The 25,728-nt window shown below is 43.4% G+C and overlaps 1 long non-coding RNA gene across 1 annotated transcript in view; it reads left to right on the forward strand.

Moving 5' to 3' along the window:
* Positions 1-24,736, forward strand: part of LOC310838867 — a 79,802-nt gene extending 55,066 nt beyond the window's left edge. The window contains exons 3-4 of the long non-coding RNA XR_014561188.1: positions 19,598-19,653; positions 24,532-24,736. This is a non-coding gene — a long non-coding RNA (uncharacterized lncRNA). The remainder of the gene's footprint in view (positions 1-19,597; positions 19,654-24,531) is intronic.
* The last annotated feature ends 992 nt before the right edge of the window (positions 24,737-25,728 follow it).

Raw genomic sequence — 25,728 nt, forward strand, 5'->3', positions numbered from 1 at the left:
CCTTTTATCCTCACAGGTTAGGCTGAGAGACAGTGAGTGGCCCAAGATCACACCGGGAGTTTCATAACTGAATGGAGAGTTAAACTAAGAATGAGTAGACTCTCTTCCCTTTTGTGGGACCAGTCAGCAAGCTGTGGGCATTTTCCAAGAACTGGTCTATTCCAGAGTTGCTCTGCCCTCTCTCTTCTTTAATCTGTAATTCAAGTTCTGTGCCACTGTGTATAAAATGAAACTCCATGCTCCCCACCTAAATCTTAAATGGTGATGTCTTTTGGCCAAAGCGGGTAAAATGTGCAGACACAGGAGCACCTCAGAGTGGATTAAGCCTGCCAAAGTAGTTCATGTGCTTTCTGCACCCCTCAGCAGAGTCACTGCATATCCCTAGTAGATGTATATCTATTCCCTTCTGCAAGTGCTAATCTTTCTTAATAGGTCTGAGGGATTCCTTTCACATTAGAATAGCCAATGATGAGACATGGCAGTGAACCTAAAGCCCTTCTCACTGGACCATTCAGACTTAGTAGCCACTCTGCTTTGCTGAGACCAGCCCAAGATGTTGACCAGCAGAGGCACAGCGAATGAGCTGTGTTTGCTGCATATTTTGTCCCTCTTGCTATGCTCCTATTCTGTGAACAAGAGTAATGTCCATTTAAAAATACTATTTAATGCATAATTTAGATGCTTCAAATATCTTCCACCCTCACTACCCCAGTAAGGCAGCCTGCAAGGTATTATTAGCCTCCAGAAGATGGGCCTACCATTTGATCATAATCAGCTCTCAGAAGTCACTGCACAGTAAATTATGCCTATCGAAAAGTTAATGTAACCTGCCTTAACATGGATGTTTTAATGTTATTATTCCCATTGAAAGTGGCATTCATCATTGCCCCCCTCTCAAAAAAGGAAAGGGGGGGTGGGAAAGCATCTGAGTGGACCTGTGTAATAGTTCCAATTACCGAGCTCTCTTTTAATGCCTTTTTTATAACAGTTCTGCAGCCTAGTATTACTAGCCATTAATGTGATTTCTCCTCTGTCGATTAATTTTCAGAATCACCTCTTTCCCTCCCTCCCTTTTTATGTAATGGCACTTTGTCACCTTCATGCTTCCCATAAAACAAGACTGCAGGTGACATGGGAAGATTTGTGATGACCCAGCCACAGTTAAATATAGAGTGCGCTCTCTCCCTCTCTCTCCCTCTGCCTTTTGGCTGTCAGACAATGACAGGTTTGTGTGGTGGAACGGTGAAAAAGTTCTTCCACAATCAATGCTGGACTTGTTCAATATGTGGACTTGTTAGCAAGGACTCAGGGCGGCAAAGTCAGTTCTCCAAACCTAACCATGGTGATGGGTGACCAGGAACAAAACAGCCAGGAGTTCAGCGCTGCAAATAAATCATAGAGTCATATATTGTAGAGTTGGAAGGGACCCTGAGGAATGTCAACTAAATGCAGGAATCTAAACTAAAGTAGCTATGACAGATGGCCATCCAACCTCTGCTTAAAAACCTCCAAGGAAGGAGAGTCCACCAACTCCCAGGAAGCCCATTCCACTGCTGAACAGCTCTTACTGCCGGAAAGCTCTTCCTGATGTTCCAGAATCTCATTTCTTGCAATTTGAAGCCATTGGTTTGGGTTCTCACCTCTGGTGCAGGGGAAACCAAGCTTGCTCCCTCTTCCATGTGACAAGCCCTTGAGATATTGGAAGATGGCCATCATATAGCAAAAAGCAAACAAGTTGGGGACTTCCATGTCCTGCTTGCCAGTAAGTGATCAGCCTGACTTCACAGCAGTTTGCTGACTTCAGCAGCAGCAACAGCATTTCTTGGTAGCATATGAAGGGCCTCCTCTTCTTTAGTATAGCAAGTTAGCACCTTTCAATCTGACCACATGGCTTCCTCACATTTTGAGAACCTTGCATATAACAGCACAGTTACTGGAGATCATCCCTACCCTAATACGTTTGCCTTCATCACATTCTCCCGCCATGTGTTAGAAGGGCTTCGCATGATTAAAAGGGCTGTGAGGCAGCTTCCCGTTTTCCTTGCCCCACTACCCTCCTGCTGCACGTGCTGTAATTCTTATATATTTCAATATTTCTCTGGGTCCATGAGCTTTACAAGAATTGAAGCTGTCCAAAATGATGCCTATGGAGCACTGAAGAGTTCTTTTGTTGAAGCATAAAAGGCTTTTTTTAAAAAGTACAATACGGATTTGTAAACATCTGTTTGATGGCTGAGATATGCATTTCTATCATGCACATATGATATATGTAAGAATCATGTATCTTTCCGCACCAGCAGACAATGAAATGGAAGAAAGATTTGTGCAAAATAAGCCAGTTTCTACAGAAAGAAAAACACCATATGGAAGTGCAAAGGCATGTTGGGATGGATTGAGGCACATTTGCACATCCCTGCACCACACACACAACTTAATTTGTTTTCCATAAATTCAACTGGCTTAATTTTCCTAAATTGGAAAATTTCCATACAACTGGCTTTGTTTTCCATAAATTTAATTTCTCACAAAATAATACCAGATTTTAGGACTGCCAATTAATCCAGTAATGACTGTTGTGAAAACTGTAATTAAAATGGCAAGAATTAACTGCACCAATGTAATTCATGGATGAAATCATTCTCTATGTGACATCTGTGTAAATAGTTACCGTTTCTCAATTATTGCAGAGCTTTGGTAATAATAAGCTGTCAGTTTACAGCCACTGGATTTTTTAAAAAATATTATTCTCTCTAAGAGATGTATCAGCAGAACATTTTTCAAAGGCATCCATTTAGAAAAAGAAGAAGAAAAACAAAAATAAGGGACCTGGCCCTGTTTCTAAAACCATATTGCCGTGTTTGCAGTTGAAGGTTCTTTATAAGAGCTTTGAGATCCATCCTGCTTTGTTTCCCCAAGCAAGCTTGCCCCTTGCTATGTGATGTTGCATGCCACCCCCAATCTCCAAGAGGTGTGAGGTTCCAGGAAGTCCCAGGCCCACTTACCCAGGGTCCATGTTTCCTTTTGGAAAGGAGGCACAGAGGAGGCTGTGGTGTCTTTATGGTATATGGTTTATCTGCACATACATAAAACCTGAGCCTACAATGGAGGGGTTTCCAGCATTCACACTCAAAGCGGGCTTTGCTTCTCCCATAGCCACAGCTCTGGACTTAAACCAACATTAGCATCATGCTGTCTGCCTCTCTCTCCAGCTCACTGCTTTACTATCACATCCCTGACTCCCTAGTCTAAGGTTCTTTCTGGCATTGCTTCTAACTCCCTCTACACTAAGCTCTATTTATCTGTAGAGAGAGGCCCCACTCATTTGTTGCCTCACACCAAGCTCCTATAATCCTAAATGCCCATTACCCCCAGGCTATCACCTCACATAGAGGATTAGCCTAGTTTAATTCGCTTTTGACACCCTAAGCCCTAATTAAATTCTAGCACCTATTGGACCCAGGAATTTAGGGTGTCTTAACCATAGCTGTCAACCTTTCCCCTTTTTAAATGGAAATTCTCTTATTCCGAATAGGATTCCTCACAAGAAAAGGAAAAAGTTGACAGCTATGGTCTTAACACCTACAACGCTAATTTTTGTGCCTAGAGTAAGGTGAACCAGGACCTTCAGCAGCCAGCCTCTTGTGCCTTGCTTTTTGTTCCACCAGTATTCTGGTCTCCTTAGGTAGCTAGCCAAATAAAGTCTTGTGAGTCAAGGCAAAGGTGTCCTCTGGGCTACAGGACTGGTCTGAGTAAGTGTCAGCTGATCTGACAGCCCAGCGGTTGTCAGCTGACCTCACAAGCCAATAGAGACACACCAGATATTTCCTTGGAAACCTGCTCCTCGGACTGAGAAACTTGTTGCTTGCTTTGCCCACTTGATCTAGTGCCAGGCATCTGTCCCATCTGTGACCACAGCGACTGCTTCCAGCTCACCTGCTTAACCGCAGGTTTTTGCAACTTTTTGGTTCACACTTTTGTACTTGCCTCTCACCCTCAGATGGGGCTTCACACCAAACCTCAGCAGTGAAGCCAAATTAGGTGCTCCTGAACTTTTCACTGGGACCATCAGCAGCACTTATCTGAACCTGCTGGCTGATAATAGCAATTTTGAAGCCAGCAGGCAAAATCCTTCCAGATGTTTTGTGGGGGGGGGCACATTCACAAAAGTCACTGGCTCCTTGCTTGATGGTGTCTGTGTGATGTTGATCCAGAGGTACATCATTTCTCCTCCTCCTGTCTGGTTGCAATTTTTCGTTCAGTTAGGAACCACCCCCTCCAACTTTTTGCTCATCTCTCTCATATTTTTTCCTGGATGCAGTGTGCTCACATGTGCTATGAGCACTCCAGCATATTTCTCTAGGATTTTTTTTTTTTTACAGGAATCTAGAACAGGAGGCTGTCTTCCTTGTTGGCAAGAACAGTCCAATCTTCTTCCATGAAGGAATGAGGATAGCACTGCAGATGGCAAGCACTAGCAGTGTTACTGCCATGGAAACTACCAGTAATTTGGAATGGTCATAAATGACCTATATAACATGGCAACCAAGCTAATGCACTACTTCAAGTGTCACAGCACTGGTGTCTACTGCTTTGGAAAGCTGGGTGCTAGTGGTGGTCTCCAAGTTGATGAAGAAACTCCCAGTGGGCAAATGCAATAAAGGAACAGCCTGTTGTCCTTGCCTCTTCATGAGGAACACCATTTTTTGTTTTTGTTTTATTTTTATCTGACAGGGCTACGTGGCAGCCATTAATACTACTTGTGCATCTTTCACCAGTCTGGAGATGTCATTTTAACAAAACAATAGTATTCTGCTCAGGGATTAACTGCTAAGGTCCCTGGAGATAAATTCGAGACCCTGGGGGAAAGATGTCTATGTGGCTTCTGTTGTCAGCCTCTGAAATCCGCATCCCTGGTTGTGTAGGCACCATGTATTTAAAGCATCTTCTCCCCCCAAAAAGAATCCTAAGCTTGTTAGGGATGCTGGGAATTGTAGTTCTTATGTTCTTCTGATGCAGGATATCCAGACCTAGAGCACCCTGAGCAGCTTCCCTAGCAGCACAGGTGCCTGCAAGATGCTAGCTCTCTGATGGAACCCTCATCTAGCTCTCTACTCCCCATAAATTGTGAATATTTACTCTCTGAATTACAATGTTCACAAGCCTAATCTCACCAACAGATTCAGCAATGGAGGCCTAGGTAATGTTTCCCCAAGCAGAGTTGTGCTGTTTCCAAAGCAAGAGAGATACTAAAAATGGTTGAGAAGGTTCTTTGATTAGATCATGTTGATGATGGAGAGACTTTCAAGGTTTTGTCCACTCTTCAGAAGCCAAAATTTAGAAGACACAATATATAGGTGTTGGGTTCTGTTGTTTCACATTTGCCAGAGGGTAAAGGGACCCCTGACCATTAGGTCTAGTCGTGACCGACTCTGCGGCACTCAACTAGTTGGATTAAAACTTGGGGTGTTGGCTGTATAAATTAGAATATAACAACCCTGTATTCTCTGAAGAGAACCATTCCATTTGTTTTTTGTTTTTCTGTGTCAGGTGATTCCATAACAACGTCACGGGATCTATGTAGCTATGGGCAGAGAAGCCAGTATTCATTAACAAATGAATTGGAATGAGCTCCAGTACAGAGGAGGCACCTGGCAACGTCTTCTGTCTCGCATGGCCAGGGTTTCATATCAAGATCGGGACATACACAGCTGATTTCTCATTAGAACACTGGTTGTCAGCAGGAAGCCCCTAAGATTAGGGCTGAACTGAAAGGTGGATGAAGGTGTTTCATGGATATTTTCATCAGAAATTTTAAAAGTCCTCCTTGGACAATTGTTCAGTGGTCACTGGAACATGGGTGAAAATGCTGAGTGCTGTCTTTCCCCCTACCAGGCAATTTGCAAGTGCTTTGTCCAAAGAGGGGGAGGGATCATGCCGCAAAACTCCTCCTTGAAGTTATCAATTTGCAATAGGATTTAATGATGATGGCGACAACAACAACAACAACAATTTATTTATTTATATATATGTCACCCATCTGGCTGGGTTGCCCCAGCCACTCTAGGAGGCTTCCAACAAATCAAAACATCCAAACTTCTCAGGGCTGCCTACAACTGTCTTCTAAAAGTCAGATAGTTGTTTATTTCCTTGGCATGTCAGTGTGGGCCAAGTACCCAGAAGTCAAAGAGGTTGAAGGAGGAGGAGGAGGAGCAAGAAGGAAATTGTGTTAACAAGAATATCACTGAAAAAATGCAAACGTTTGCAATAACTGCTGAAAATAGCTGAAAATGAGAAACACTTTCCCACAATCATGGCAACAATCAAAAAGCAAGTTTAGCTTAGTTCTGTTAAGAGAATCTTCTCAGTAGATCTTAGAACCTATCATATTAAAGAACGAACTAGTCTCCCTGAACTTCTTGTGTGAAAAACACTGATAGTCTAGCACAGGGGATTGGAAACCTGTGTCCCTCCAGATGTTATTTTGGACCAGCACGGCCATGGGTCCAGCCACAATCCAGCAACAACTGTAGGGACACAAGTTGTCTAGAAAAGTGGCCTAGAAAAAATAAATATTTAAATCCCAGAGGCCTTTTTTTTTAAAAAAAAATGGAAGATATGTCTTAGTGATGTGGTAGTGTTCCACAGAGATGTACTGATCTCAAGGCAGAAATAAATCAGTTCCTCAGTGGCTTTCTCTGTACGTTTGCCTCAGACTGCCAGGTTATTCTCTGAAGTGGCCACAAAGTCAATCTCAGACAGAATTTTAAATCTGGTTGATTTCTACTTTTTGTAGCTCTTGGTTGCTCAAGGAAGAATTTTCTATATGACATGTCAGGTAGAAATCAATCCTAATAATTTTGGTAGCCAATAGTTTGTGTACATCCAAAAACATCAAAGCTTATTCTTACAACTTCTCTTTATGAGACACATTTTCCTCTCTGTGCATTGATGCTCCCATGGTTCTGTCATTGGCCTGCAACACAAGAGTTTTCCAGATGTGGCTTCTGATGTTGCAATGAGAAAGAGCATGACCTAACAGGATATTGTAGCTGTGAGCTCAACACACATCTGCTTTGTCAAATGTGGCGGAAGAAGTTGTAGCAACCTACTCTTCACTTCCATTTGAGTATCTTAAGCAACACCAATGATGAATGAACTCAGGGCAAAGGCACAGCTTGCCAAGGCAGCACTGTAGAGTTTCTCCTGATGAGAAGATAGACACTGTAGTTCTTCAAGTGCATAAAGAGGAGAGGTTGAAGGACCTGGGACGCTGGTCTCAATCTTTAAAGACCTAAATGCCTTGAGACTAAGCTACCTGAAAGACTACCTTCTGCCATACACACCTATCTAAGCCTGAAGGTCCAATTCAGAGGCCCTGCTCCAAGCGCTCCTAACAAATTATGTAAGGCATAGCCATTAGGGGTAGGGCATTTTCAGTAGCGGCACTCCAGTTATGGAGTAGCCTTCCACAGGAGGCTCACCTGGTGCCATCTTTGTCATCCTTTCTGCATCCAATGAAGACCTTTCTATTCACTCAGGCCTTAGACCTTAGTCTGGGCTTCTGCTTTATGAATCTGTGGGAGGTGTGGTGAGTTCTGTTTCCTTGTTATTGTTTTGTTGTTGTTTTGCTTTGTATTTCAGTTGTTCTTTCTTTCTTTCTTTCTTTCTTTCTTTCTTTCTTTCTTTCTTTCTTTCTTTCTTTCTTTATCTTTATTGTAAGCTACTCAGAGAATCCCATGTTATAAGGTGGTAAACAAACAGGGATGGGAGGGAATTTCAATTCAGTTATAGGAAGACTTACCTAAACTGCATTCTCTGTAATGCTTAATATTTTTGCATTTCCCTGAATTTTGCAACGCAGTTCTCAAGTCAAGTAATGTGTACAAAAGTGCATATATTAGGGTAAAATGTGCACTAAAATGTACATAATAGTGCGGGAGATACCCACAAAAATGCATTATATTTGTGGAAATCGCTTTATAAAAATATATGTACTAGGCAAAATTGCTCCCAAAATGTGTATATTAGGAGAATATACTGCTCTACAATGCAGATGAATTTTCCTTAAAAAATACAATTTGCAAATGTGGCAAACTGAACTTAGGAGTGGAAAAACAAGAAATGGAGAGAAACCAAAACTTGATAGATTTCACTTTCCCTATATACAAATGTCATCAGTTATTATTATTATTATTATTATTATTATTATTATTATTATTAATACAGATGCCCCACATAAAGACCTGGATATGCAGGTGTCCCATCTCCCCCTGATGTTGTCTTTTTGCTCAAAGAAGGATTTTCCCAACCAGGCAATTTTAGGCAAACTGTCCCATTTTTATTTTCATCTGATGGAACCAAAGTGCCTGTTTGCCACCTTTCAGCTGCCAGTCTTTTTTTTGTGGAAGTCCTTGTAAGAATTCAGAGGTCTCCGAAATGGCATAAGTGAGGCCCAAGTATGTGGAAAGTTAATAGCGGATTGGTACAAAAACAGTTGAAAGGGCAAGAGCTTCCCAGTGTGCATGTGCTCCTTCCCTTGCCTTTACTGCAAATAATCATTTAAGTGCTTTATAGCCTTTATTGCTTTTGCCTCCCAGCAACTTGGTGGTGCATTCATGTTGTTCCCATGAGGAGCTGAGGCCGAGAGAGGGGTTTGCCTGAGGCCACCCAGTGTGTCCCATGGGCTATATTGCTCTATATCGACAGAACCACAGAGACTCTTCATGCCTGTTTCCAGAGTATCTCTTTAAGCATCTCTTGTGCCAAGTCTTCAGTCTGTTTTTTAAAGGGGGAGGGGGGGCGTGGAGGGGATAAAGGTTTTCCCACAGGGTGGCTTCTGAGAGAGAGACTCCCAGAAATGCTCCAATGGGTTGATGCATGTACTCCTTTGAATCATAAGAACATCAGAAGAGCAGAGACCTATCTCATCCTAAGCCTGATTTTCCACTGTGGCCAATCAGTTGCCTAAGGCAGGGGTCAGCAAACTTTTTCAGCAGGGGGCTGGTCCACTATCCCTCAGACCTTTGGGAGCGGCGGACTATATTTTTTGGGGGGGAAGAAAAGAATAAATTCCTATGCCCCACAAATAACCCAGATATGCATTTTAAATAAAAGGACACATTCTACTCATGTAAAAACACGCTGATTCCAGGAACATCGGAGGGCCAGATTTAGAAGGTAATTGGGCCAGATCTGGCCCCTGGGCGTTAGTTTGCCTACCCATGGCCTAAGGGAACCCCACAAGCAAAACATGAGGGCCAGAACCACCACCACCCCACTATTATTCCCCAGCTACACACTTCACATTGGCACACTGACTGTACCTTTATGCACGCGCGCACCCACAATTTCTGACATTGACTAGATGACCTAAAAGATCCCACCCAACTCTATGGCTGCACACACAACCATGCAGTTAAAGCTCATGACTACCCCCAAGGAATCCTGGAAGCTGTCATTTGTTAAAGGTGCTGGGAATGGTAACGCAGGGGTTACTTGTGTGCTTTAAGTGTGCTTTTGTTGTTGTTGTTTAGTCGTTTAGTCATGTCCGACTCTTCATGACCCCATGGACCAGAGCACGCCGGGCACTCCTGTCTTCCACTGCTTTAAGTGTATGGTTTATATGCAGCCTATGATTCTGTCAAATGCGAACAAAGCCCAACAAATACCACGAGCCGCTGCAGACTAATTTATCTGGCTCTTTATATTTCCCCCCGATAAAGCTTTAAGAAAACAAGCTTTATGCCGTGCATTGTGAGTCAGTTGCTCCCGAACAGTCCCGTTTGCTTTGATTAGAAGGCTTCTGGCATTAGATGATTGAGCAATATGGTTGCATGATCCAATGCAAGTGTTGTAGAGAGATGATAGAACATTATTCTGTGGCTCCTTTTTGTGACTGTACATCCAAACTGTTGTTTATTTATTCTTTATAAATCCTTTATTCATTTGACATTTCGGAGTGTCTTAATGAAACCGCAGCACCACACGCTTTTAATTTAAACCAAAGTTGCAGGGAAAGCACTGAGTCCACTTTTAGCAACCATGAGTCATTATACACCTATTCTCAGCAGATCAAGTTTTGATCGAATATAATGATGAGGTATGCATCGATTGGGGGTGGGGAGTGGATCTCTGTGGTTTATCAAACGGCTGTGATGAATTATATCCGTAAAACTTTGCACTGCTATTTTTAGGTGAGGAAGATGTTTTATTTTCTTTTTTTCAAAACGTCTGAATGCCCTTCTTCTCTCTTATTAGGATACCAGTTCAGCAATAAAGTCTCCATATCTGGTGCAGTGGTTCTCTGTTTCGAACGTCTTTTTTCTTTCTGGCTGGTAAATATTCCTCTGGGATTCCTTGCTGTGTGTCAATGGCCGTCTGATTCCTTCTTCTGAGGGTGAGCAATCTCCTTGAGAGACTCCAGCAAGCCTCGCTTTGGAGCCAATTGTGTGCAGACCCACCCAGCGAGACATATACCTCGGGGAGGGTATGCCGTTCTTTGTAGAAGGATTAGGAAACTCATCCTGGCTGGAAAGATTGCACAAGTAACCAGAAGCGATATTTATAGGGCTGGCAGGGAAGGGGAAGCAGACTTCTAAATGCATACCAGGCACTTAAATGTGGAAGTTTACAATCAGATATCTCAACTCCCTGAGATTGCGTAAAGTAGAGATGCCATTTCCTACAGAGCAACTAATAATCTTAGCTGATGTGAATCGTGCAGACCTGAAAGAGCCAGGTGAGAAGAGGGAATTTCTTCATGTTGTGTGGTTACCAGGACACAATGCATGATATTTTAAAGATGATTCAATGTAATGGCAAAGACATAGCCTGGTGAATTTGCCACTGGAGCTTAAGGTGAAATAATTGGCACATCCTTATTTACAATCATGAAATCTTGGTTTGTGGATTTACAGTTTTTTTGAAATACAGTGAAATCTGACAATGGCTGCTCAGCAAACACGACACTTTCAAGGACTTGTCTGTACCAGAGGCCTCAATTCATATGGTTTTGGTTTTGTTTCCAGATTGTGCCAGTTCACTCTGACCCCTTTCTTTTCAATCTCCAAATGTCCTGATGAATACTGTAAGCTTTTCCTTTTTCCAACTACAATAATTATCTGAAATCAACAAATTCCAAAGAGGCAGCTGTGTTTTTCTGTTGCGGGGGGGGGGGGGACACACACACCGTTTGTGTGGCACCTTGAAGGCTAACAAAAATATGCTTTCATGGGCTGGAACACTGTAAGTGCTAAAAAATGAGCTTCACCTCGATTTAATAATGATATTTCCCTAAGAGAACACTCGTGATAAGGGTCCACTTATCTAAGGAATGCTCTCTTTTCAAGAGATCATTGCACCACCATGATACGCACTAAAGAAGGGTGGTGGTAGAGCGATGCAGAGTGGCAATCTGGTTTAGTTTGCAGATCTCCGCCAAACTTCCTCAATTGCACCCTGAGGCACTTCCACCGAAGTGAGGCCCAGGAACAAGACAATCTCCTCCAGGACAGCAACTTACACGTGATGCAGCAGAATCAATGAGTACAATTCAGAGGAAGCTGAGCTTGGTAAAGCATTGCTGGATTCAACAGCTCTTAATATTGGATGATCACTCATAGCACAGCAAGCCAAAACAAACAAACAAGCCATAAGCAGCAGCCCAGCACAAAGGCAGCTGTTTTAGCCTAAGAAGCTTGCCGTAGGTGAAATGGTTTTCTTAAGTCTTATCAATCTTGCTTCAGAAATTCAGGCAATCAGACAGGTTCTCTGTCAGAGAGGAGGTTAGGAAACATGAGGCATCTTTTTCAATAAAGATCTGTGTGAAGCTGAGATAGGGATAGAAAGGTGGACAGAGGTGGGGAAGGGCCGGGGGAGTGAGACTGGCAGAGAGAAAGAAGTCAAAAGTGTGGAACTGTGTGGATTTTGTTTCCTACACCATTTCCCCAATGTTCCTCAAAAAATTTTCCCCTACACTCCTTTTGCTAAGAGTCAGTAGCAGCCCGTGGGTCAGCATTGCTCACTTGGCTTCCCAGTGTGAAAGTCACTGCTGGGAACTGGGAGGGCTGGCAGGAGCAGTGTTGACACGGTGCAGACACAGCAACAGACCCAATCTGACAGTTCTGCTACTGTTTCCGCCCTGCGCTGACCTCTGTGCTGCCTCATTTGGTTACCAGCAGCAGCCTCCACACTGGGAAACCAGGTGAGCAATGCTGCCCTACCCTGCTCCACCAGCCACTACTGCTAAGGGCAGGAGACTTACGTTAATACAGTCAAGTGTCTTTTAGTCACCTGTCAGATGTGCTATTTACGGGGAGGAGGCCGTGCAGCAATGGTGCCACCAGGGTGCATCATGGGAAATGAGGGAGACATGCACACAAACAATGCTTGCTGGAGTCTTAACAAATCTGCTGTGCTTAAAAACTAACTAACAAATACAGAGCTCTTTAGTGCTCTGCAGGCAATATTTTGGAGAGCCTCACTTCTTACAAAACGCGGACCTAGACAAATGTAGAGATATACAGGGAATATAGCACAGCGGCACAAGAATTTGTGGGGTCCCCAAACAAACTTGGGGGTGGGGGGTTGCTGACGTTGAGCTGTGGTTCAGGAAGGGGGAGACCCACAAATCATCCAAATTTGCCCCATTCAGCTCCCACTCTATTCAGATGTACACCCTTAACAGATACAAGATCAAAAGCACCCTGTGTTCATTTGTATAGGAATTTTCCATTCTAGACCTGGCTACGGTTGCAAAGGAGTCTTATGAAAATGTTGCAGAGAAAACGATAAAGATGTGAAGGATGACCATCCCCCCGCCCCCCGAGAATCTCTCAGCAGTGATTTATTGTTTTGACTTCGTGAGGTTTGCTTGAGCTGCTGCTTACTGTTTGGATTAACGCCAATGCTATATAGGAGGCACCTGCATGTGCATGAGAACCTCATGCCTCACAGTATAGAATTTCTTTGGCTTTTTAAACCTGCGCAACTGCAAACGGGCCGCCAGCAACCCAGTTATTATACAAGGCCTACAAATGCATGCAGATGGAAGAGAGGCCAGGGGTCACGAAGTTTCTAAGGCTGCTTTTAATAACCATGAGCTGCTGAAGAAACATCAAGGTAAATCCAAAATGGGAGTTTTAAAGGAGGGGAGGGAAGTCAGCCTTAAAGAACGCAGGCCTGACTGTCCCTGTGTACGCAGTCCCCCAATGAGAACACGTGAGGGGAGCTTAGTTCTTTATGGGCAAAGCACTCAATTGCATCAGCTCCTAAGGTGCAAGAGTCACAGGCTCAACAGCTCCTTCTTCACACTTGGCCTCCAAACTGGACAGTTGGCGCAACAGTGCGACTACACCTGAATCAGCACACTTACACCCCCTCTTCTGACAAAGTGTGCTCAAGGAACCAGTGACTTCTCCTGGGCGGCAGCTCCAGCTGCTCCTGCTGCTTTTAGCCTCTGCTCATCCTTGGAAATAGTAGAGGAGAGGACAGAGAAGATTCCAACAGCTCAACTCTCTTTGTGACTTCCTGCAACTCTTCTTCCATCTCTTCTTCACTTGTCTCTCACTGCCTGGACTCTTCCTCTTTCCCCTGCTTCACGCGTGGCACAGAACCTCATAAATCACTGGCCCTTTCACCTGGATAATCCTCCTGCCCCCTGCCTCCTCTGCCCACCCTTGGTACCCCTGCCTGTCCCTGACAGCACATCCTTCAGAGATCCACAGCTGCATCCCACTTTGCATTGCTATCTGGGAGTTCCTGTGGCTCTTACAGTGCTTAGAATGTGTCTAAAATTTTCCAAGTGCTCTGCATATGTTAAAAGATAAGCCATCCCCTGCTCCATGGGCTCATAGGCACAATTCAAAAGAGGGAAGCAAGCATTCAAGCAGCTGATGGATGAGGCCAGGCTGGTCTCCCCCTGGCCACAATGCTCTTCCTGGCAGGCAGGGGAGGTGCAGATTCCCATGGAACATAAGAAGGCTTGGTTAAGACAGTGGCAGAAGAAATGAGCCCAGGGAAGGGAAGGCTGGAAGATGGAAGATGGAGCAAGCTTGTTTTCTGCTCCAGAGGGTAAGACCTGGAACAATGGTGTCAAATTATGAGAAAGGAGATTTTGACTAAACATTAGGAAAAACCTATGCAAGAGTGGATTGATATTAGATGAAAGTTAAAAGTTAAATATGCGATGAAAAACAAGTAAAGATAGACCAATAGGATGAATTTGATGAACTAAGTTCCTAAATGGAATACAAAAAAGGGAGGCGTGAGGAAGTCAGGAAAACAAGTTAATCAAAGAAGAGAGACTAAAAAGTGGGATTTTTTGTTATTCTTTTTTCTTTTTCTTCTTTTCTTTTCTATTATGTTAATTGTTTGTATTTTTCTATTTTTCTATTTTTGTGTTTTTGTATTTTCTCTTGTGTTTTTTCCCGGTTATTGTCTTATTTTGAAAACTTTAATAAAATATCTCATTCATATATATATATATATATATATATATATATATATATGCTTTCGTAGATTTTCACGGGTACAGGAATGCAGGTTTTGGTGTCCTCGGGTGTCTTCCCGTGTAAAAGTTGGGGTGTCTAGGCGACGTTTCGACGAGGTCTCACTCGTCATCTTCAGGCTGGTGCTTTCGGCTTCTTGTTACTGGAACAGAGCGGGATCTCAATGTTTGAGTTCCTATAAATACTGTAGAGGGGGTGTGGTGTCTAGCCTCCAATGTTCTGGGCAGAGAGGAAGTTCCCAGGCTAGTGTGCCTTTTCTTCTTTTGTTCCTTAATTACTTGAGAGATACCTTGAGTGATTTCTTGAGTGATGTCCTGAGTACCACTTAGGTGGGTCATTAGGTGTGGATTAGTTGCTAAAGTCTTTGTGTCTTGACCTCTTGAACTTTGTGAAGAGTTTTCCTGAGAAGATGGCTGTATTGCACTTAGTTGTGCTTTGGCTTGGCTTCGTGTATAGGGGCGAGCTGTGGTTTTGTGGCTTGTGTCAGCCAGATCTGTGTAGGGATTGCAGGGGGGTGCAGCATCCGGAGGTGCCACCATGGATTGGCTACTGGATGGTGTCAGTAATTCATCTGTGGTCGTCTGGTGTGGTTGATTGGTGTTGGCGTTCTGTGTGCCTCTGGATCTGGTGTCAGTTTTTGTGGGGAGATAGAGAAACACCCTCACAACATGAACAAGCGTGACGACACATCCCGCTTGCCAGACATCTGGAAATTAGCCCTCCCCACAAAAACTGACACCAGATCCAGAGGCACACAGAACGCCAACACCAATCAACCACACCAGACCCAAACCCAGACCCTCTCCACAGATGAATTACTGACACCATCCAGTAGCCAATCCATGGTGGCACCTCCGGATGCTGCACCCCCCTGCAATCCCTACACAGATCTGGCTGACACAAGCCACAAAACCACAGCTCGCCCCTATACACGAAGCCAAGCCAAAGCACAACTAAGTGCAATACAGCCATCTTCTCAGGAAAACTCTTCACAAAGTTCAAGAGGTCAAGACACAAAGACTTTAGCAACTAATCCACACCTAATGACCCACCTAAGTGGTACTCAGGACATCACTCAAGAAATCACTCAAGGTATCTCTCAAGTAATTAAGGAACAAAAGAAGAAAAGGCACACTAGCCTGGGAACTTCCTCTCTGCCCAGAACATTGGAGGCTAGACACCACACCCCCTCTACAGTATTTATAGGAACTCAAACATTGAGATCCCGCTCTGTTCCAGTAACAAGAAGCCGAAAGCACCAGCCTGAAGATGACGAGTGAGACCTCGTCGAAACGTCGCCTAGACACCCCAACTTTTACACGGGAAGACACCCGAGGACACCAAAACCTGCATATATATATATATATATATATGCTTTCGTAGATTTTCACGGGTACAGGAATGCAGGACACGAAATTAATTTTGAAAGAAACAGGACACGAAATTAATTTTGCAGATTCCAAATTGCTCTTTAACACGGAACATCACCACAAGAGAATAATCATGGAAGCCATCGAGATAGAGAAACACCCTCACAACATGAACAAGCGTGACGACAAAGTTCAAGAGGTCAAGACACAAAGACTTTAGCAACTAATCCACACCTAATGACCCACCTAAGTGGTACTCAGGATATCACTCAAGAAATCACTCAAGGTATCTCTCAAGTAATTAAGGAACAAAAGAAGAAAAGGCACACTAGCCTGGGAACTTCCTCTCTGCCCAGAACATTGGAGGCTAGACACCACACCCCCTCTACAGTATTTATAGGAACTCAAACATTGAGATCCCGCTCTGTTCCAGTAACAAGAAGCCGAAAGCACCAGCCTGAAGATGACGAGTGAGACCTCGTCGAAACGTCGCCTAGACACCCCAACTTTTACACGGGAAGACACCCGAGGACACCAAAACCTGCATATATATATATATATATATATATAAACACATTAGGAAAAACCTTCTGACCACAGCAGCTGTTTGACCGTGGACCATACTACCTTGGAAGGCAGAGGACTCTCACAATAAATTAAAATTAAATTAAAAACTGGGACAAAATGGGGATGAAACACTTTTGGGATGAACACTGGGTACATGAATGAGCAGACTGTAACAAATGCTAGAGAAACCGACAGATACATGGAACTGAATGCTGGAAAAGAAAGTCCTCGCTGGAAGCCACAGGAGGCAAGAGAGCTCCTGTGTTCAGATCCTGCTTCTGAGTTTCTTATAGGCATCTAGTTGGCCACTGGCCTGATCCAGCAGGCTCTTCTTACATACTTATCTGTTTTGTGGGACTCAACATCAGCAAAAAATGTGACATCTGTATCATTTCCTTGCCTCCTTCAACACACCACACTCCTTTCAGTTTTCTCCTCTCTCCTTCATTTATTTAGTTTTTTAAAGAAATGCTTCTATAAATCTATAGCTTGAGCCAATGTCTGCTTTTTTGGTAGGGAACAGAGTATTCTTTTGCTGGCAATGCTGCAGCTAAGGGAACTGGGGAGGAGGTGACATCAACTTAACCTTTCTTCTGAGCTAGGCGAACAAGCCAAGGCAATACAAGTGGGACCTTTGCAGGAAAGCTTGTGCAGCTGCAGAGCACAGACCTCTTCCTGGCCCCTCGGTATAAGGAGCTAGTTATTTTGCCTGCAAGGAAAGAAGCAAAAGGCCAACAATAGGAAGGTTTATAATATGTCCCAGTCTCTCTGCTGGGGGGGGGGAAATCCCCCCTATCCCTTTTGAAAATGTGCTTGCTTTTCATCCTCCTCTGCTCCTCATCACCCCCCGGGCAGCAGGGTTACCAAGCACTGTATGGACTTCATTAAATCTTTCTCCATGTGCCCATCTCCAAAAGAACCCAGGAAAAGATAAAGCTGAGCAATAGAATGCAAACCTTTATCTGATTCTTATTGGTGGGCATCTCAATTAGATGCCTTGCTTGCGTCTGAATGCCAGGTAAAAATCCCGTCACCCAGAACAAAAGCGTTCCTCCCTTAAACATGAATAATAACCAAAGATGAAAATCAGTCATTTGTGCGGAGCAGGAAATTTATTTCCCCTCCCTTTCTGTTGAAAGGGCAAGACTGAGATGCATTCACTGGGGTTTCAGTCCATCTCCATTGCTCTACTGCTAGCAGGGGTGGACTTTGGTTCTATGGCACCCTGAGCAAGGCCAAAATTTGGCACACCCCTCCAGCCCTCGCACCATGCCAAACACTTTCTGAGGTTCCAGAGGGCCATTTACTATGTGTGCTGTCATTCATAAAAAGAGAGCTAAGTATCAACAACATGATTTTGCTGTACCCTTTGCCACAGGACCCTCTTTCGTTGAGTTAGCTTCTCTGCAATACCAGCTGCTCTCAAACCCCAATCTATGAAAGAGATCTGGAACCTTTAATGATGTGCGATCTTCATAGCTCAAAAAATATCGGTAAATGGCTCTCTCTGGGTTTGGATTGGCTTACATTGCCTAACATATTATTGTTGGACAGCATTAGCTAGAATGATTATAAAGGAGGGCACTCCAGCATACCACAATCCCGCTAACATTATGGAGAGAGCTTTTTATGTATGTGTCATAGCTTGATATAGTACAACATCACCAGAAAGTTTTCTGTTGTTGGGTTTTTAAAAACCTCTTCCTAATAATTTGTTTCGGCCATTTAAGAGCACTGATTCACTGGTGTTTTTGTTTTGTTTTTTAATCTGGCTTTTTAAATGCTGGGGCGTGCTTGACAAGACAGCAGTAATGGTAAACCCTTTGTCTCATGAAAGCTGGAGATTACTTGCCCCTAGATGTTTCCGTAGGAAATTCAAATGTTGGATTTCCCCCCCCACACCACCATCTACTGCTGAAGCTGAATGAAATGCTGAGTGAGGCAACTAGTGATTTCTTTGCATTCTTGGATCTGGTTTATTTTTCTCTGCAATTGTCTCCTGTCCTCAAAGCATCTCATTGTGAGTCGAGGACCCACCACCTGCACAGGAGTATAATAAGACACAAAGACACATTATTTTAGGTTTATGGGCAAAATTAGGCCACAACTTTTATTGGTTACAGCATGTGAGTAGTATTGGCTTAGGCATTGGATGAAACAGCAATACAAGACTCCACCCTGCACAGCTGGGAGTCATATCAGTGTTAACAACCAATGCGAGTTGTTGATGCAAATACAACTGGAAGTTCCCCCATGACGTCACCGGGGGTCGTGCCATGGCCCTAGCCACCAGCAGGGCATCAGACAGGATCCACGAGCGCTGGATTCCTTTAACAGAATACCCAAAAGAGGAGGGGTAGATGATGGCCCATACCCAATCCTCCAACACAGCACACATATTCCAATGCCTAACCGCCAATACCAGAAAGTTGTGACGAATTGCTACGAGGTAGGCAAAAAAACCAAGAGGCTGGTGCCAATTTGCCAAATGGATAAAAAAGTCCTACCAGGCCCCTTGGGCAACCAAGGCAACCAACCGAAGTCCATAGCAAAGTCAATATGCAAAAGAAGCTAACCTAAGAGGGAGGGAGGGCGGGAGATCTGAAAAAAGCAGGAATAGACTGGGAGCTGAGCGCTGCCGCGGCTGTTTAAATGTGGCTAGCCCCGTCCACCAGCCAGCCCTATTGATCAGCTGGAAGGCTTGGCCACGGCAGCAGAAGCAATCAGGAGCAGGGAGCCGAGTATGCCTCCCTGCCCCAGCGGGAAGCTGCTCCCACTCACAACCCCTCCCCTCTGGGAGGAGGAGAGGCCAGGGGTCTGATTTCCTAGCTCACAATCAGAGATTTGATAACCTTAGAAGTTCTGCTTTCCCGTTTATTTCAAATGAAAATATAAGTTGCTTGACTGATGGGTTCACTGCAATGGTAGAATGCTTTGCTATGTTTTTAGGGCTGAGATGCAAAGGGCTTCTTAGACAGTACCCATAATACTTTTGTACATACACCAAATGTCTTCTCTTCCCCCCCCCAGTCAAATAAGGATAGAAGAAGGCTATTATGTTCATGTTCTGCTTGTGGGCTTCACACAGGGATCTGGTAAATCACCATGAGAACAGAATGCTGGATTAAATTGATCTTTTGTCTGATCCAGCAGGACTGGATTGTCTTCTCATGGACTAAAGCAAGAAGGCCCCGGTTGCAAGATGGAAGGTAAGGGAGCCCAAAGTATGTAAAAGCTTCTTGCAAAGTATTTTGGATCCTAGCCTAACTCAAAAGGGAAAATCTGGGTTTGTGTCCAAGAAAAACAAAATTACACCACAAATGTCTTTTTAATATCACTTTTTTTTGCAAAACGACAAGCTTTAATTTGCTATTTGCTTTACTCAAGAGCTATTCAACATGTATCTTCCAAAACATCATTTAATGATGATACATTCGGTTTAGATGATGTAGAATGTGGTGCCATACAATTTATCAAAAATTATCACTCCAATGGAAATGGCCACCAGCTATTTTTGTTGTTGTTTAGTCGTTTAGTCATGTAATTGCGCCAGCTATATATCAGTTTAAAAACACTGCTAGGTTTTAGACTCTTCTTCATAAATATCATATTTGCCTGATATTTTAAAAGAATGGTGACTGATTTTTCTTCCTCTTACTTTAAAGTTCATGGTGGTTCTTTGTATTTTGTGCTATTGCAGTTTATTGTTTCAGTTTTGTATTTTGGTTTCACATTGGTTAAACGGTCTCCATTTTAAATTTTAAGCCTCTTTGGGGATATTATCGGGTGAAAATATTAGATGAGAAGTCTTTCAGATAAATACCATTCCATACCACAAGTGAGGTTTAAGGGGCAACTCTACCTGACTTTGGTTTTATTTTGAGTGAGAGAATATCACCACCACGGCTGTACTTGTCTGTTGCCTTCAATAGTTATAAGCATGTTCAAGGTGGCTTACAACATGAAATGATTTACATAATGATGCAAGTAGTCATAAACAAAGAAAAGTCATCAAAAAGTACACATCAGTCTGATAGGCATGAATGGCATAATTTATATTAAACAGGCTTCAGAATGAGAATATGTTTTGTGTAGACTCAGATGATGCATAATTTCTTTTAATAGTGAACCTTGGGATGGTTGTCTGACCTTCATTATGTAGACGAAACAGGCACCATCCTTGGAAAAGGGAAGAATAAGCATGCTCGTGAGAGCCCTGTCGCTTGGTAAAAGGCTTGGTAAAAGAGATTCTCATGTGCAGGGCAGAGATCAAATCCACAAGTGTGGTGCCACTCAGATAAATTATCTTGTCAGAGCACGAGCCAGTTGCAGACTGTAGACAGGGGTGGGTGGGTTTGTGCTGAGTTGATGGAGTAGGAGAAAGGAGAGATAGAGGAGAGGGAGTTCAAAAGCATTTTAGGAGTCTTGGCTTGAACAAATTTGTATATTCCAACGTATCTTTATTATCACTGTGTAAATCAAGGTGTTGGCCTCTTTTTGTTGATAAGCCCAAGACATTTAACACAATCATCTTCCATTTTCCAAAAGTGCATTAAGCTTCTTTGTTACTCATTCCTTGTATGATGGAGGTTGGGTAGAGTAATGACTTGGAGGAATCGCTGAGCAATTATTTAAAAGATCTGTGAGCTAATTATCTTCTTAGAATGTCCCAGACTGTGTGTCTGTTGAAGGAACCTTTAATTAATTGCAACCTATTGAAACTAGGAATGACTCTTCTGCATACAGGATCACTTCTAGCTTCTGGAGACAGCCTGTCCTCTCTGTCCTCCTCTTGGGAGAAAACATCTCAATAAATTAACTCAGTGGTACCACTTCATTAAATTTCCCTTCTGTAGTAAGCCAGTCTGTAGCAGCATCTGAGCAGCACAAGGAGCCTGGGATGGACTGGCTATCCAGCACCCCTCCTGTCCTTGACGAAAACCACCAGTTTCATTACACGGCCCAGGAGAACATTTATGGAAGCAAAGCATCAAGAAGACTGAACTGGAGAGATAGGAAGAGGTCCTTTGTGACCACAGTACAATTGTTAGTATTTGTCCTGAGTAATCTGCACTAAGGGGGAAACGATGCAACAAATGACTGCTCCACCCCCCCACAAAGAAGTCACAAGAGTGTTGTCTGAACATAGTTGTCAACCTTCCCTTTTTGGGGGGGGAAATTGCCTTATTCCAGCGACGCTTCCCGCTACTATCCCGGATTGTTAGATATCCCATAGATTGTCCCCGGGACAGGTGAGGCTGCTGATCCCTTATTTTCAAATCTGAAAGTTGACAGCTATGTGTCTGAATAATCACTTTTGGAAAGAGTGGGTGTTAATGGGAGGGTTTTGGTCTCCTGAGTACAGGCCTGAGGTTTCAACAAATGCAAAGCCTCACTTTTACATGTATGATTCCTCCCAGCCAGGCTCAGTAGCTAATTGCAATGAAGGAATTTGTTCTGGCTTTGGTCTATTTGCACTAACAGACTTCATATGAGTCATAAAGGCTGTTGCTCCAGAAAACCCTTTCCTTGGTGTAATTTCAATGGTGTACCATTGGCTCACAAGGCAGACTCAGAATGGCCATATGATACTGGTATTTTTAATTTTAATTTTAATTTTAAAAAGGGGAGACTGATGCCCTCATTTGCCCTGTGGCACTGTGTGCTGATGCCAGGCCTAAGGTTAAACATTTCTGCCAACCTTTCTCTGGTGTCCTGCATAAAATAATTCTGAAGGTGCTACTTGACCTTGGAATTTGCATTCAGGAAACTTTCACCCTAGACAGATGAGATCCGTCTAGCCTACAGAAAATTACTCTAAATTGTTGCTATTATGCTAGCGAGGCTTGAAATACTTTTGACCTGAGTGAATTGCTTGCTGAATGGCAACGACCAAAGATGGGAGCGAGAGGCAGGGGCACAGGGAGGAAGCAAAAACACCTGACTTTGAACACACCTGCCTAATGCAGTATGATTGAATTCTCATTTAGAGATAATATCTCTAGATTTGAAAGGTTTTATAGCCTGGCTATCTTTTGAGACTAATCTCCTTTGCTGGTGAACATGCTTCAGTCCTGTTGCACAACACATTGGAACATGTATTCTTAATTGCAGGCCAATAATAATGTATTGGTGCCTCAAAAAGAAAGTACAGAGGCTTTTTGTGTGGTGCACATGTGTCAACTGGTTGTTGTTGTTTAGTCATTTAGTCGTGTCCAACTCTTCATGACCCCATGGACCAGAGCATGCCAAGCACTCCTGTCTTCCACTGCCTCCCGCAGTTTGGTCAAACTCATGCTGGTAGCTTCGAGAACACTATCCAACAATCTTGTCCTCTGTCGTCCCCTTCTCCTTGTGCCCTCAATCTTTCCCAACATCAGGGTCTTTTCCAGGGAGTCTTCTCTTCTTATGAGGTGGCCAAAGTATTGGAGCCTCAGCTTCAGGATCTATCCTTCCAGTGAGCACTCAGGGCTGATTTCCTTCAGAATAGAGAGGTTTGATCTTCTAGCAGTCCATGGGACTCTCAAGAGCCTCCTCCAACACCATAAGTCAACTGGTAAGCGGCTCTAATTACCCAAAGAGAGAGTGAATAGAAGGCAAGCCACTTTGCAAAAGCTAACTGAATTTTAGTAGCCAAATGCTTGTCTCACGTGAGGCCCAGCTAACACAGAGAGAAATTCTGTACATGTTTTCTCACAAGGAAAACTTAATTGTGTTCCATCTTCAATGGTGCTTACCCCCAGACAACTGTGCATAAGATGGCAGCTACGTTTATGATAAAATTTCTTGATTATATTTGTTTTACTTTGCATTTCAATTCCCCCCATTTATTTACTGAAATCCATCCAAAGAACTTTATGTTGGGGTGTGTGCATGCATGCAAATGTCTTTGCACTTCATGAGTCACAGCTAAAAGTGTGAATACATTTCACTAAAAAGCATCAGGTTCAAGGTGATACCAGGAGACAAAAATGGTACATCATATCTGTAATGATCCATGCCCACAAGGCTTGATGTTGTGGTCATCATGAGATGTACATTTAGGTGTACACCTACTCACTCTATTAAACCACCTAATTTCCAATAAGTTGTGTTATATGTGTGCACTCATATTGATCATATGGCATCATTGGCACATACAGCCAAATTTCACTGTGAAGGGCAACCCAGATCCTTTGTCAAAGGTGGCTCCTGTTCTTGCAGAATTCCTTGTCATCTTCACTCTGTAGTCCTTTAGTAGAATTGAAGTCCATGGAACTTGTTTGCAGCCTATTGTAATTCTGTGTAAAGTATTAGAAACCATGTAGGATTTTGCTGCACTGTTACTTTAGTTAGCGCACTACAATACTTACAGGAATGAAGCTCTATCACTGTCTTCAGTCCTCCATCACTTTGATCTACTACTACTTATCTACTTCCTTGCTGTATACAAAGCTGCTTAATGTAACATTATAACAGCTGATAAAAGAGCTTTTAGTTGATTGATCACCTGCCTTTTGTTTAAATAATTTTGCATACTACCAATGCATCAAAATTCTGCCTTTTTGTGACATTGAAGAATAATAAGCCAAATTACCTCTTAAAAAGTGGAAGTTATCACTCACTACCTGATGGAAAGGGCACCTTCAATTTCTTCTTCTTCCTTTTTTTGGCCTGTTACAAACAAAACTTCAGTTGCAGCCCTGCCAATTAAAATTGCCCTGATTATTTCTCTAAACTTTCAGGCATTTGATCTACAGATTAAACCAATTCACTACCTGTTAGAAATCTTTGATGCAGTTTTGCAAAACGGAAAATACAGAACCCATTCTGGTCCTAACAGCGCACACATGTCTACTCAGAAGTATGCCCCACTGAGTTAAAATGGGGTCAGTCCCATGTAAGTGTGTGCAAGATTACCCCTTGATTTCTTATTTATGAGAAACTGCAATCCAGTAGCAATGGGAATAAGAAAGGAAAACCTCCAATGTCAAGCCAAAGACAATGTGCAGGTAGCAGCAACAAAGCATTAAGCACTTGATGAACCTGGAGATAACAGAACTTCTATTATTGTTGTTGTTTTTCTTATTATCTTATAAAAAAAACAGGCTCTGCTGGAAGGATCAGATCATAAGAATGATAAATGGGACCCCATCTGATTCTTAACAGTGTTGATGAGATATAGGACCACTGCTGAAGGTTTAGCGGTATAGGTAAGAGCTTGGATTACCGAGAAATGAGGCAAGGTTCAAACAAAAGATGATTCATTTGTCACGTATGCATCAGGTCATTGGTTTTGTGTTTTCAGCCTTTAGGCTAAGAGACGGCATCAAGTAGCATTTAATTTTAGTTCTTCAGCTTTTTTTGATCCCTTCAGTGGGAAGAGCCCATACTGGTTTTCTTGAAACCTTCTAACCATGAACACATAGAAGCTGTGGCCCATAGTTGCTTCACATTTACAGCAGGGGTAGCCCCCAAAGGTAGCCAACATCTTAAGATGCTTTGGACTACAACTCCCATCAACTCATTATGGCCAAAAGTCAGGGGTGATGTGAGTTGTAGCCCATAACATCTGGAAGGCAGCACATTGGCTGCCCTGATATATACAGTGGTAGCTCAGGTTACATATGCTTCAGGTTACAGACTCCACTAACCCAGAAATAGTACCTTGGGTTAAGAACTTTGCTTCAGGATGAGAACAGAAATTGTGCTCCGGCAGCGCAACGGCATCAGGAGGCCCCATTAGCTAAAGTGGTTCTTCAGGTTAAGAACAGTTTCAGGTTAAGTACGGACCTCCAGAACGAATTAAGTACCGGTACTTAACCTGAGGTACCACTGTACTGTGCTTCTGCCTTCCCACTGGATGTGATTGGCAAGTGTTCCAAAGTTTAGGACATCCTTCTTCTGCACCTAGTCTTCTGTGGAAACACCAGTGTTTTCCTTCCTGCCTGCCAGCAAGGCAGCACAGCTCCGCCCCTTCCCCCGACAGCTCGGAGTAGGTTTGGGAGTTGCGGGCGGGTGGGTGGGCACCGAATGTCACCCCCCTCAGTGATGACACCTGGGGAGGACCGCCCCCTTCCTCGGCCCCTGATCCCAATGCCCATCTGACTGGAGACTTGAGGCCCTGGAGAGAACAGGGAAATAAAATGCAGGCAAAGGAGAGAAGCTTCCTAACCCTTTTTTTGCAGGCACTCAAAACTCTGCATCGAACAGAATCTGCACTCTGGGGGGACACAGCTGGCGCCAAACAGCAACACAATGCTGACTGGATGCAATATTAGGTCGCTTAGAAACAAGGCGCTTGT

This window comes from Podarcis gaigeae, assembly GCF_964106915.1.
Source record: "Podarcis gaigeae genome assembly, chromosome: 2".
Lineage (NCBI taxonomy): Eukaryota > Metazoa > Chordata > Lepidosauria > Squamata > Lacertidae > Podarcis > Podarcis gaigeae.